The sequence below is a fragment of the Zootoca vivipara genome, chromosome 9 (assembly GCF_963506605.1).
Source record: "Zootoca vivipara chromosome 9, rZooViv1.1, whole genome shotgun sequence".
Lineage (NCBI taxonomy): Eukaryota > Metazoa > Chordata > Lepidosauria > Squamata > Lacertidae > Zootoca > Zootoca vivipara.
In genome coordinates, this window is record NC_083284.1 from 74,790,386 (window position 1) to 74,804,831 (window position 14,446).

Here is a 14,446-nt window from a genome sequence, read left to right on the forward strand (position 1 = left end):
TGGATTTACAATATGAAGCAAAAATTTTGAGTGCCCTCCTAAGGCCAATTCTCGAAAAAGAGAGGAGAACTGCATCGTCTGCGTAAAGTAATAGTGGGCAGCGGTAGTTTGCAAGGCGTGGGGCATGGATGGTTATTTGGGATTCGGCTAAGGGTGCCCTCATATCACTAATGAATAAATTGAAAAGAAGAGGGGCTAAGATACACCCTTGCCGGACTCCTCTGTTGATGGGTACAGTATTTGTGAGGTCGCCGGCAGGGGTTATTCTCACCCTGGCAGCCGACCCTTCGTGAAGTTGAATCATTAGCCATAATAACCTCCTATCAATTCCCCAGCGTGCCAATTTTTCCCAAAGTAGCCTTCTGGGAATACTATCAAACGCGGCTTTGAGATCTATAAAGGCCGCGCAAAGTTGACCTCGAGTTGGAAAAGTATATTTTTGAGCTAGATGGTACAAAACTAATACATGATCGGTAGTTGAGTGATTTGGTCTAAATCCTGCTTGTTCAGGGCCTATCAGTTGTTTTTCGTCAGACCATTGGACAAGTCTGGTTAACAGGAAGCGTGCATATATTTTCCCAATTATTGACAAAAGACTGATGTTTCTATAGTTCCCCGGATCAGCTGGGGAACCTTTTTTGTAAATTGGAATTATAATTGCATCCTTCCATGTTTTGGGTACAAGTCCAGTTGCGTTGATGGCATCAAAAGTAATAGCAAGGATTTTTGCCCACCAAGCAGGATGGAGTTTTATGGCTTCCGCCGGGACCAGATCGGGCCCGGGGGCTTTACCAATCTTAAGTTTAGCGATTAAATCCAAAATTTCATCCGGCTCGGTGGCAGGCCAAATAGGGAGGTGTTCAAACAGATCATCAAACGTATAGGTCTTGGTTTCTGTTAGCGCAAAATATTTCCTTAAAAATAGTTCCCAAACTGGGGCAGGGATGACTGTTAAGGGGTACTTTTTAGATCTTCTATTAACGAGGTGCCAGAATTGTCGTGAGTTTTGGGATCTGGAGGCGACTATTAGCGCTTGCCAGCGATTTTGCTGCCACTTACGCTTGGCTATTTTCTGAGCCTGCTTGTATGCAGTTTTGGCTTGTTGATAACTCGGGGGTAATACTAGGGCGCCAGAGAATTTATACTCATTGTAGATAGTGCAGAGGTGCTGTCTAGCTTGTTTGCATTGCGAGTTAAACCAGGGAGCACCAATCTTGTATTGGGTCCGGTTAACTCGGTGGGCCGGTACTGTGAAGAAGGATGTGAGATCTTCCATAAACAAAGAGAATACATTAATGATTTTGTCATGTCCATATGAGTCTAGATTTGAGGCAATGTGAGATTGAACTATCTCTTTTTGGAAAAGTTCCATATATTTTTGGGCCTGAGTTGGAGACCATTTTATTCCTCTCACTTGTGCTGCAGCATTTAATCCTATATGTGTGGGATGTGTAGCCTCTACCGGGTGCCAATCCATTGAAAGTTTGGCAACCAACGGGAGGTGGTCACTCAGTTGGACATTTTCTATTTTAAAATAAAAAGGATTTGAAAGTAAGTCTTTGGAAACTATGAAGTAATCTAGCACACTGTTTGTAAATGCGCTCAGATGGGTGAATTCACCGGGGATATCCGGAGGGCAGTTACCATTTAAAATGATTAAATTTAAACGAATTATCATTTGGTATAAAAGGACACCCGCTTCATTCACTCTGTTATCTTTTGACCGCCTCTGTACATAGAGGGATAGATCCAGATTTTGGTGGCCAGGAGTAACCCACCACTTAGCCTTACTCAATGCCTCCCAGTTTGCAGCCGTACGAGCATTAAAATCACCTCCCAGTACTGAAGGGGTATTTGGGTACTTGGTGTAACAAAGAATTAAGTGCTCTTCAAGCATTTCCCATTTAGAATGGAGGTCCGCTATTTGGCCTCCAGGAGGGAGATAAACATTTGTAATTAGTAACTCAAATTCCCCCCCGGAAATCAGGCCTGTGATGGCATAAGGGGGTAGTGACTGGACAAGTGTAAATTTGGCCTGCAATTTAAGAGAAATGGCAATCAACAAACCGCCTCTAGGGCGTCCGCCTTTAAGGGAGGGGCAGGCTGGGAGTGAAATGAGATCGTAGCCATTTATATCAATTGCCTCCTCTTCCCAGGTTTCTTGCAGGAGTATTATCTGAAATAAATTTATAAACTTCAAAAATTCAGGATCTAATTTTTCCCCCCTCCATCCTGCAATATTCCAACATAAAAATGCCAGGGGGGATTTTCTAGTCCGGCTATTTAGCAGTCAATTCGGATACAAGAGAGGTTCTTTAGTAGAGGGAGTTGGAGTTGCAAAAAAATCTGTTATTTTACTTTGGGAGGATGACGAAAGGGATGGGCATCCCAAAGCGGTAACCGTATTAGGACGGTTTGGCTGTAAAGTTGGCATGCTTGTTCCGCTAGAGGTGGCTCCTTGTCCCAATATGGTCTGTGATTCTGAAGAAGTTGGAGAGCGTAGAGGAGCATTACTCAAGGAGATGGAGGTTAAATCGGCAGAGACAGGATCTCTATTAGAATTGTCATTTGGAATTTGGATAATTTTGTTTATACGACCCATCGGGTCTTCAATCAGATCCGACCTCATATCTTGTACTAAGGGAATTCCTTCCCATAGAGGTTGGGGTGGTCGGGGGTCAACTATAGGATCGGATATTATGGAAAGGTTTCTTCGAGGTCTCATTTGCTGGTTGGGTGTTCTATCCGGAGAGGGTGAGGATTCTAAGGTCGGCATGGATGAGTGTGTCGAGGTGGAATTTAGCTCTTGCTGGGGGGCCAAGACTTCGTCCTTCGCTGAGTCCGTCGGGGGGAGTGGGTCAAAATTTATTAAGGCTGATGTTGAGGGTCCGTCATGCAGATCAGGGCATAGTGTCGATGTTGCCCGGCGCGATAGAGCCTGCTGAAGACATTTGGATTTAGGCTCGGGGCTGAATTGAAGGAGGTCCTCTGCTTCTGTCGACGATGATGGAATCAGCTTATTTTTGACCTTTACTTTATCATGGACACGTAAAAGCTGTGATTTAAGCGCATCGAGTCTTTGAATTGTTTCTACTTGTTCATCCCACGGGAGTTCGCCAAAAGAAATGATGAGCGCGCTTTCGTCCAAGGAAGTTTGTAGGATATCAGGTACAGGTGAAGGTTCATCAAGTGGACAAGGGGGTGTTGAAATTGGATGGGGAAGATGTAAAGCGGCATCTTTATCAAGTGTGTCAGGGCAGTCTGTACTTTGGGGCGTGCCATCAGCTACTCTGCATAATAAGGGCTTAATCATTTTATCCACAAACACCCTTGTTGGAATAATGCCAGCCATAATCAGGTCCTTTTTCCGACGTACGATGATGGAGGGGATCTTTGGCGAATGAAAAGCCAAGATCACCTTGAGGGAGCCGTCCTGCTGTACCAGGGGCAGGACCGCATGTATGTCTATTTGTTGGTTCTTGATCTTTAGGATTTTACTGAGGCATTCTTTAGCCCCTTCTAAGCTGAGCCATTTTCCTGTTTCAGCCCGGGTGAAAAGGCAGATTTTCTTAGGTTGTAGGACTAGTGCTTGTTTATTTAATTGAGGATTAAGGTGATATTTGTGTTTTCTCGCCTCCGTTTTAACTAAGAGGGGATGGAGAGCCGAAGACTTTTTAACAATGGATGAGTTTTGAAATGTTTTTAGTTCGGATGTTTTTAAGTCAGATTTTTCCACTTTCTGGAGATTTGATAATTGGAGAGATATCTCATCCATTTTTTTGAAAATATAGTGGAGAGTTTGAATAACCAAGTGTAGCTGTTCGCATCTAGGGCAGTCCATCAGGTCAGGGGCTGTTCCTCCTTTCAGAGGGGTTTTGTTCCCTTTACTCGGAGAGTTCGATTGGGTCTTTGATTTGGGGGAACACTGGACCATCGCTGTAGGGGATAGTTCAAGGCCTTCTAGCGGGAGGAAGCGATTGTAGGTTTCCACCTCGGCATGGTGGTCTATTTGGTCATTCCCTCTTTTCCCCAGGTGTCGGTCAGTCCTTTTTAATTTTGGTTTTGGGAGCGACAAAGGTTCTTCAAGTTCTCTCAAACGTTTCCCATGACCCATAGCTAGCAAGAGTTAAAAGCCAATTCCTTTAAAATAAGAATTAAAAATCACCGAGGGGAGGAGCTGTAGAACTGGGGATTACAAGGAGTTTATCAATGCCTTTGAAATAGGAAGATAACAAATGAGGCAATCTTTCACAGCTTGCTGGAACGGTAGGCTCATGGGTTCACAGCCTCCACTCAATCCCCATAAACTTTCCTTCTAAAAGCGTGCTTAATTGCACACACACACACAGAAACTAAAACGACGACGTCAATCCACAATTTTTATCGTTGGAGCCGGCGTCAACAATAAAATATATATGCTTTCAAATAGATATGCTTTCAAATTGCTAGTTTGGCAGAAGCTGGGACAGAGCAACAGGAGCTCACCCCGTCGTGCGGATCTGAACTGCCCACCTTACAATTGCCAAGCCCAAGATTCTCAGTGGTTTAGATCACAACACCACCTGCATCCCCAGGAAATGTTGTAATGTTTTGTCTCCAGAGGATCGTGTAAACAGAACACTTTGTATAGCCATATGATTAGTTCCCCTAAATTGTATATTGTTCATAATATAGACATTGTTTTATTTTAAAAGACTAACTTTTAGTAAATTGCTAATTGTATTGCAAGTTTCACAGTAATTCCTTTTCCGGTATACTCCAAACATTGCTTTTTAATGAGAACCAATGTTCCATTAAGTCTAGTTTATCCAGATGTGGTTGGGTTGGTGGTAGAAGGCACTGGAATCTTAGTTGCAGCATCTGTGGGATGCCATAGCCTTAGAGATGCATGAACAACTCTCATGAGAAAGGCTGAGCAGCCCTTGTTACATTGCCACTTTAATTGAGCCTCTGCCTGGCTATGCCCTGCTTCTCATCCAGCTCTACAGTTAAAGGACTTCCATCCAATGAACTGGAGCCAGTTCTGTGTCAAGTTCTTCACAGGGAGAGAGTCTGGGACTGGCTGGAGGAGGAATGGTGGGGACCGCCTCCCCATATTGACCCTTCCATGGAGGAAGAAGAGGAAGACAGTATAGATTTACAACAGAGGTATGAGGCAGGTTGCAGCTCAGATGCAGATGAAGGGGAAAGCTGGGAAATCATGGGAGAGCCGGAACAACACCTGGCCGACACGGTGTCTTTAGAAAGCATTCCAGACCCTCCATCTCCCAGAACACGGCGAGCCTTAAAAGTAGGAGAGCAAAGAGCTCAAAGACAGAAGGCACGTAGCAGCACCCGTAGAGGAGACGAATGAGGAAGTGGGAGAGATGTGTGTGTGAAGAGTCACTCGGACAACACCATTATCCCAGAGGCTGGGTTCTATAGCCTCTCCCTCTCTAAAGACTGAAATAAAAAAGGACGGTAAGACACTTTTCCTCGGCCCTAATGCACTGAAGTGTTCATCCGTCATCCACTTTTGATATATTTTGATATTCTGAGACACCTGCTGTCAGAAGCACTAGAGTCAGATCTCTTTCCATATCTTGTCTGACTTGGATGCTACTTTGAGGAAGCAAAGACTGCAATATGATTGTCAGAATTGTGCTGGTGTGTCCTGGCTGTGTCTGCCACATTTTAAAAGATTACAAAAAGAGAACACGTACTAGATTGAGGGCGCTAGGAGAAGGGGACGACAGAGGACGAGATGGTTGGACAGTGTTCTCGAAGCTACGAACATGAGTTTGACCAAACTGCGGGAGGCAGTGGAAGACAGGAGTGCCTGGCGTGCTCTGGTCCATGGGGTCATGAAGAGTCGGACACGACTAAACGTCTAAACAACAACAACTATAGTGCATTGTGGGTAGCAGGCAGTTTCAGTGATTCTCCAAAATGATACATAATAATAGTAAGTTTGAGTTAGGGCACAAAGTGGCAGAGGTCACCACTATAGAAGAAGGTGAGTGTTGACCTTGTAGAAGTTCTTGCTTTGGGGACCTGGGTGTGAGTGCGGACTCAAGCATTCCCAGGTGTATCTGATGATTCTGTGCACACCCAGATGTCATATAACTCTATAGGAGGGTGGAGAGCAGGGTTTCGGTGTCAGCTACAACAGCTGCTTAGAGCAGAGTTTCCCAATCCAAATGCTAGGTATGTGCTAGAAGGGACTGTACACTTCTCCCCTATCCTGGCCAGTCTTATGTCTTCCCTGAGTTATGAGTCATAACTGGCTCCCAGGAACAGGAGGAATTTAGACCTCTTACTGGGAGCATTCTCCTTGATGTGAACATTGCAGTTTTTATATTTGATACACAAGTGACAGTTTTGTAATTCTACTTTTTTGTAAGATTCATTGTATGCTACAACCTACAATATGATTTGTTCGGGGTTTTTGTCTGTGTTTAGCTAAAACAGGGTCCTCTAGGTGGGATGGTGCACTTGCTGGCCCCCGTTTGACTTCTGGGGTGAATGTGAGGCCTGGGCAAATAAAAGGGTTTTTTGATCGCACTTGAAGACATCACAGTTGGTGCCAGGCAGTCAGTACCTGTACAGATTGGGTACCACAATGCAGAGGCCTCCTTTCTGGTTACCAACCATATTCCCACCTCAGAAGGTGGGATGATTTGTAGAAGAGCCTCTAACCAATGTAATCATTGGGCCACAGGCCAACCTGAGACTGAATGGAAAGAAAAGGGGAAGAGTGGGTGCCTGGAGGCGCAAGTGTAAGTAAGCACAATATTATGTGAATTTGTTTCCTGTTTACATTGCATAGAAGTTAAGACGTTTCCGAGCACAATTCAAAGTGTTGGTGCTGACCTTTAAAGCCCTAAACGGCCTTGGTCCAGTATACCTGAAGGAGCGTCTCCTCCCGCATCGTTCTGCCCGGACACTGAGGTCCAGCGCCGAGGGCCTTCTGGCGGTTCCCTCGCTACGAGAAGCTAAGTTACAGGGAACCAGGCAGAGGGCCTTCTCGGTAGTGGCACCCACCCTGTGGAATGCCCTCCCACCAGAGGTCAAAGAGAACAACAATTACCAGACCTTTAGAAGGCATCTTAAGGCAGCCCTGTTTAGGGAAGCTTTTAATGTTTGATGGATTTCTGTATTTTAATATTTTGTTGGAAGCCGCCCAGAGTGGCTGGGGGAACCCGGCCAGATGGGCGGGGTATAAATAATAAATTATTATTATTATTATTATTATTATTATTATTAGACCGTACAATGCATGAGGGAATTTCTAAGTGGTTTAACTCTTCTCTCAAATGGAAGTTAAAAAATAGACTAGGATAACAACCCCAGTTGCTTACAAAGCCGGATGCTTTTTGCTATTGGAACAGCAGTAACTCTTGCACGATGCCAACGCCGTGATCAGCCACCCACTGTTCCCTGTCACTAATATAAAAAGGTACTTTAAAGAAAAGCAAAAATGCCCTTGTTGAGAAGATGATCTAGTGCCTCCCTATTAGATGAAAAAATATTTGAAGGATGGCGAAAGAGACTCCATCAGGCAAGGCCTCCTTCCACCTGCCTTGCCCCATCCCCTCCAGCCCTGGGACTCCTCATAAGGAAGCTGTGCCTGGAGGAAGAACTGAGGGGAGAGACTCCATCAGGCAAGGCCTCCTTCCACCTGCCTTGCCTCACCCTCCAGTCTCTATTTTTCAATTTGTATTGTATTGTTTTATGCACTGTGGCTTGCTGTTGTTTTATTGATTATTGTTTTGAAATTATTTATTGTAAATGTTAAGAGTGGGTTTCTGTTTAATTTTCATATGCTGATATTATTCTATACTATTGTAATGATTGTTGAACGTTACATTATTTGATTGCTTATTTTAAAGCTATGTTTTATTATCATATTTTTGTATTGCATTAGATAGTTATAAGGTTGTTTTGTATTTCATGAGATTCTGTTTCTTCAGCTTGTAAACCGCTTTGAGTATTGTATGATAGAAAGGCGATATACAAATTAAAAGTGATGATGATGATGAATCTTCCTGTTGAATCTCTTCCTGTCGAGTCTATCACAGTCCTGCTGTGCATACAGAAAATGAATTTCATTATGTTTTATCTCTGTTTGCTTCTGTCCGTTTATTATTTTTCTCACCCGTGATGTGTCCAGAATCTTAAAGAAGTCTGCTACCAAAACTTAACAGTAATTTCTCAGGATTTTTCCTGCAACATTTTAAGTTACTAACAATAGAAAATTAATTTACAGTACATACACACCTTGGTTAAAGAGGAAAAGATCCCCTAATTATTCTAAAGGGCCTACAGAAATGTGGGCATAAAATAGAAGTGGAGAGAAGCACGGTTTGTGCGTTTGACATGAGCATGTCACATGGTGTGCGCACATTGCCACAGAACATTGAGGGGGCCTGACCCCCGCCTTGGGAAAAAAATGGGGGGAGGCTCCTCACTTGACCCCCCCCCCAATATGGTGCCCCTGTTTGCAACTGCCTGATGGTTCAAACAATCTTTGGATTTTTTTAAGGGGTTGTCTACCCACTGCTTCCTTTAGGCTACCTACTCTCACAAGAAGGTATTAACTGGTGTTGTCGGGATCCAGCAAATCTGCTTTATGTTACGAGTGCCACTGGGGATACGTCAGGAAACACTTGGTGAGCCAAGCTGGATGAGTCTCTCTGCCACTCAGGAACTCATCCCCCTGGGACATAGCTGCCAAGTCTCCCGTTTTCCCTGGGAAATCCCCGTTTTCCCAGCTGTTCCTAGCTGAAAAAATGGATTTTTTTGGAACTGGGCGGAGCATGCTCAGAAGTGACTTTTGATGCTGCTTTGCCCAGTTCCAAAATGGTGGCAGCGCTACTTCCGGTCTGCTATTTCCACCCGGTCCCTTATTTCTCTGACAGCAACTTGGCAGGTATGCCTTGGGATGTGTCCAGGACACAGGGCTGACCAGCTGCTTGCGACTCTGCCAGCACTTCAAGAAAGTGACAAAGCTTTGTTTCTTTAAATGAAGGGAAACCACAGCTGCCTTGTGGCTTGAAATTACCATAAGTCACCTGCCACAGAAAGTAAATAAATAAATAAAGCCCGGCCTTCCACAACTATGGCTGCTCTTGGGCGATTCTTTCTTCACCATCTTATTTGTCTGCTGCCTTTCCATAGTTATAACCAGGGTGTCCCCCCCCCCCCAGCTGGAACTCACCAGAACTCAGTTCCTGTCCGTCTCAAGTGGGCGTCATTGCCATTCTAAGAGAACAAGGGAGGCATTCGTGGTGAGTTCTGGCACCTCTCCTAGAAAAATAAAAAGGTAAAGGTAAAGGGGCCCCTGACCATTAGGTCCAGTCGTGTCCGACTCTGGGGTTGCGGCGCTCATCTCGCTCTATAGGCCGAGGGAGCCGGCGTTTGTCCGCAGACAGCTTCCGGGTCATGTGGCCAGCATGACAAAGCCGCTTCTGGCGAACCAGAGCAGCGCACGGAAACGCCGTTTACCTTCCCGCTGTAGCGGTCCCTATTTATCTACTTGCACTTTGATGTGCTTTCGAACTGCTAGGTTGGCAGGAGCTGGGACCGAGCAACGGGAGCTCACCCCGTTGCAGGGATTCGAACCGCCGACCTTCTGATCAGCAAGCCCTAGACTCTGTGCATTAACCCACAGCGCCACCTGGGTCCCAATAGCATTGGTTAAAACCATGCTCAAGGCGGCTTACAATGTGAGAAGATTTACATAATTACAAAAGTAGTCATAAGCTATAAATAACACACATCAAAAAGTGTGCAACCATTTTCCCCATAAATCGTAATAAGACCTAAAAATAAAGAGACAAGAAATTAACATCAGTAACGACAACACACACACCCCGCAACGAGACCGCCTAGCGAACATTCCAGCCCAAGAGTCTGTTCAGCAGCCTCAGCTTTTGTAGCTGGAGTCAGTCCGGGCCCTGCCCTCCCAGGCCAGGTGGATAAAGGTTTGCAAGGCAGGGAGCAGGACTTCCAGGACTCACACCCTCTCCCAACACCCCTCAAGATCCCTAGAGGCCTGGGACTAGATCTGCCTTGATTGCCAGTTCCTCCAGCTGCGGCTCCTTAGGTCCAAAGGTGGATAATACATACCGGCAACCCTCAAATTGTTCGAGGCCAAATCTTTTGCACAACTGTTATAAGGTGCCCAATTAGGCCCCTTCGCCAACTGTGTCCCATTAGAATTGGTGCAATCCAGATTCTTAAGATCTGCCCTACAAGTACCTAAATATGTCTCCAACACTACAATATGCCTTGAATCGAGGCCAGAGTGCACCTCGCCACTCTCCATCACTGACTGAGATTAGCCTCCCTTCCGAGTGGCCTTGCTCCCTTGACTATCAAAGACGATTTCCAATCGATATGGAAATGAGCAGTGGAAAAATATAATAACAACTCTAGGATTCAATCCACAGTTCTTACTTAGTATGGGAAATGAACAAGCAAAAAACATTATTAAACAGCGTGTGGTAGACATAGAACAACAGGCAGACCTAGCCAGGTCTCCAAAAATTTTAATTAGCGAAACCAGAAGATACTCAACTTCCCAAATGCCATACACAGCTAATCTTGAAATACCAAAACAATGAAGGGCTTTCACCTTGACCCGTTGTCAGGCGCTCCCTTCAGCAGTTGGGGTTGTCCGACTCAATAGTGGACAGGACTTCTGTGCCTTTAATTGCCCTGCTCTCTTTTGAGTCTGGAAACCTTAAAGAGAAACCAGCAGACCCTTTGTTTAATTTCCAAGCAAAGGGTCTGCTGGTTTCTCTTTAAGGTTTCCAGACTCAAAAGAGAGCGGGGCAATTAAAGACACAGAAGTCCTGTCCTCTATTGAGTCTGGCAACCCTATCAGCAGTACAGGAAGGCCGCTATAGGAAGATACCATATGGGGACAGGAAATGCCCATGTGGCTCTGGGCAGCAGGAAACACCGGAGCATGGCCTTCTTTATTGCCAGTATCCTATATAAGTTCCCTGGGCGTTCAGAATAACACAACATCTCCCTATTACTACAGGATGAAAGCCCAGAAGTCATATATTTAGTCACCAGATTTTGTGCTGCCATGATAGATATTTGTCGAAGGATGGTCTATGCTACAAATCAGTCCTAAATAGAAGGCCCATATTCTTAGCCCCACCCCATATAGCTGCTTTTTTAACTGATCTCCTTTAAATTTTCCCTATCGGGTTTTATTCATCCATTATCTATGCTTAATCAAGTATAGATTAAGGGACCCAGGTGGCGCTGTGGTTAAACCAGCTCCTGCCAACCTAGCAGTTTGAAAGCACGTCAAAATGCAAGTAGATAAATAGGAACCGCTACAGCGGGAAGGTAAACGGCGTTTCCATGTGCTGCTCTGGTTTGCCAGAAGCGGCTTTGTCATGCTGGCCACATGACCTGGAAGCTATACACCGGCTCCCTCAGCCAATAATGTGAGATGAGTGCGCAAGTCGGTCACAGCTGGACCTAATGGTCAGGGGTCCCTTTACCTTTACCTTTAATCAAGTATTCTATGTATATGTTTTAATCTATGTTTGGTTCTTGCTCCCAATTCATTTAATAATTATCCGCTTAGAGATACTGTTATGCTTTTTATTTGGATGTTTTGCTTATGCTGGTCTGTGACTGTAATAAACTAAATTCATTAAGGGTCTCTTAGAACCAAACTGCCCAACGAGAAGCAGCCGCCGCCAGTGAGACTAACTGCCCTCATGGCTGTTTCCACCCGATGTGGCTCCTTCATCTTGCACCCTATTCCTAGTGTAAAATCCAAGAAGGCACTTTTACGAAAACTGTGAGTGAGGGAGTTCTAGGGCTGGTTTTCTTTGGAGTTTTAATTATTTCATGCATTGTCTTCTACTTGTGCGCTTGCCATTTGCCAAAGAGAGGTCAATTCCTATGTCGGTCGAGGGCTTTAGTTTGGGTTAAGGGGAGTGATGGCAGCATAGCTGCCAAGTCTCCCGTATTTCCCGGGAAAGCCCCATTTTTCCAGCTGTTCCCATCCGAAAAAAACGGATTTTTTTGTTTTTCCCCGGTTTATTCTGGCACGGCGGCCATTTTGGAAATGGGCGGAGCATGCTCAGAAGTGACTTTTGATGCTGCTTTGCCCAGTTCCAAAATGGCTGCAGCGTGACTTCTGGTGCGGTGGCCATTTTGGAACAGGGCAGAGCAGCATCAAAAGTAGCTTCTGAGCATGCTCCGCCCAGTTCCAAAATGGCGGCAGCGCTATTTCCAGTCTGCTACTTCCGGTCCAGTCCCTTATTTTTCAGGCCGGAACTTGGCAGCTATGGATGGCAGCAGGAAAATATTAATGAAAATAATGTGCTTGCTGAGGTCACCAGTCTTCATGCTGCCCTACTGTTAACGTGGGTGGCACAGCGTGGCACAGGGACAGGTGCCCCCCCTCCACTTGCCATAGCTGCATCAAAGGAGGGGCGTTGTGTTGGTAGCACCAGCGTGGAATGAGGAAGCTGTCAAGAGGAGGAGGAGTGGCAGAACGGGTTGTCTGGAAAGCTCTGCCTCAAGCAGCGGCAGAGTGTTCCGTAACTGCACCCGGCGCATGGGCCATGGGGTGCAGTGGGTGCAAAGAGCCAACTGCATGCCAGTCTGGCCCTCGCTGCTGGAGCGACACCCTTTGATTGCAGACTGACTGTTGAGCCCTTCCTACCCCACTCTCCCTAAGCCAGCCCCTTGGGATCTGTGGAGGGCGACGTGAGAAGCATGCACTGGCCACGTGTCCTTCCATCCCAGCCCCTCAGTGAGGCTGCGATTGAAGGGCAAATGGCGTCCTCCTCATGCCACCCTCCCGAGCCGTTTTGTGAAGCTGGGATCTGATCAGCACCCCTGGCCTCAAGTACACAAGAAAGGGAATGTACAATTTCGTTGTACTATGTACTATGACAATAAAGTATCTATCCTATTCTAATTAGCTGGAGTGGGGAAATAGTTGAAATACCGGTATATTGGGGTTGTAAATAGGGGTGGGCAGATATGTCAGTTTTGGTTTATCTCAGCTTCTAATTTTTCCAATCATAAGTTCAGTTCTTTACCTTCCTATATCGGTTTGTGACTGATTTATTTTTAAATGCCCTCAGGAAATTTAATCAGTTTTTTTGTTCAAATTTCTCCTACCTAATCAAGTCAAATCAGAATTTATTAGCAAATTCTGTTCATGGGCATTGGGGAGGTGAGAGAGGAAATGTCTGATTGTATCAGCACCTACTGTCTGCTTCTTCTGTCTACCATACATGCATGCATTTAAATTTTGAAAAGCAGAGCCTTCGTTGGCTATGCATTTAGACACCTCTTAAGATATCGTAACCAAATTTTGCATGATGGTTCTCAGGGTCAAGGAGCAGGCTTTTGTCTGTGCTGTGATACAACCAGGCACCATTTTGAGTCTAGGTGGCAGACTGAACTTTTCAAAATTACAGTGATTTTGCCTTCTTGGAATTTCCAAGCTACAGCGGGTACAAGGCTGCAAGTTAGTTATTTTATCAGACATTTTCCTTCTGAACTTTTCAGGTTCGTTTTCCAAGTAAGAAAGAAGTCAGAATGTAACTGTTTCAGGAGCCAGCAGGTGGCGCTGTGCATTCAATTATAGCACACCTTTCCAGCTTTGCATGTGCCATGGTTTAAAGGGAAGGCGGAGAATATTTGAGCATATTCTCAAATTGATGCATTACCCTAGCGTAAATAGAGTAGCTCTACTGAAGTCCACTCAAGGTTAGTATTGTAAATTTGTATATTTATGAATTGAGCCGCCCTGTGATCTTTGGATGAAGGACAGTATCAAAATTTAATTAGTAGTAGTAGTAGTAGTAGTAGTAGTAGTAGTAGTAGTAGTAGTAAATAGGCTGCAATTCATTTACCTGGGAGGATGCCCCATAGAAATAAGTTCTACTGAATTCAGAGTAAATTTGCCTAGGATTATACTGTACATCATGCACAAACCAACCAACAGGAACTATTTTCTGCAGTTTCTGGTGGTGTTTTTTGGTGTGTTGTGTGTGGGTGTGGGTATTTGTGTGTGAGAGAGAATGGGGGGGGGGCGGAGGGGAATCAAGCTATCTCCCTGTGACCAGAAACTATTTCCCTGGCTTTAGGCATGAATGCAGCAAACTACATCCATCCCTGGAACTCAAGGCATTACAGTTACTTCCTTTTCCTCTGCCTCATTCCAGCCCTGGCTGGCTACGAAAGGGCATACCTGCCAAGTTGCGGTCGGAGAAATAAGGGACCGGGCCAGAAATAGCAGACCGGAAGTAGCGCTGCCGCCATTTTGGAACTGGGCGGAACATGCTCAGAAGTGGCTTTTGATGCTGCTTTGCCCAGTTCCAATATGGTCGCCGCGCCAGAAGTCGCACTGCAGCCATTTTGGAACTGGGCAGAGCAGCATCAAAAGTCGCTTCTGAGCATGCTCCGCCCA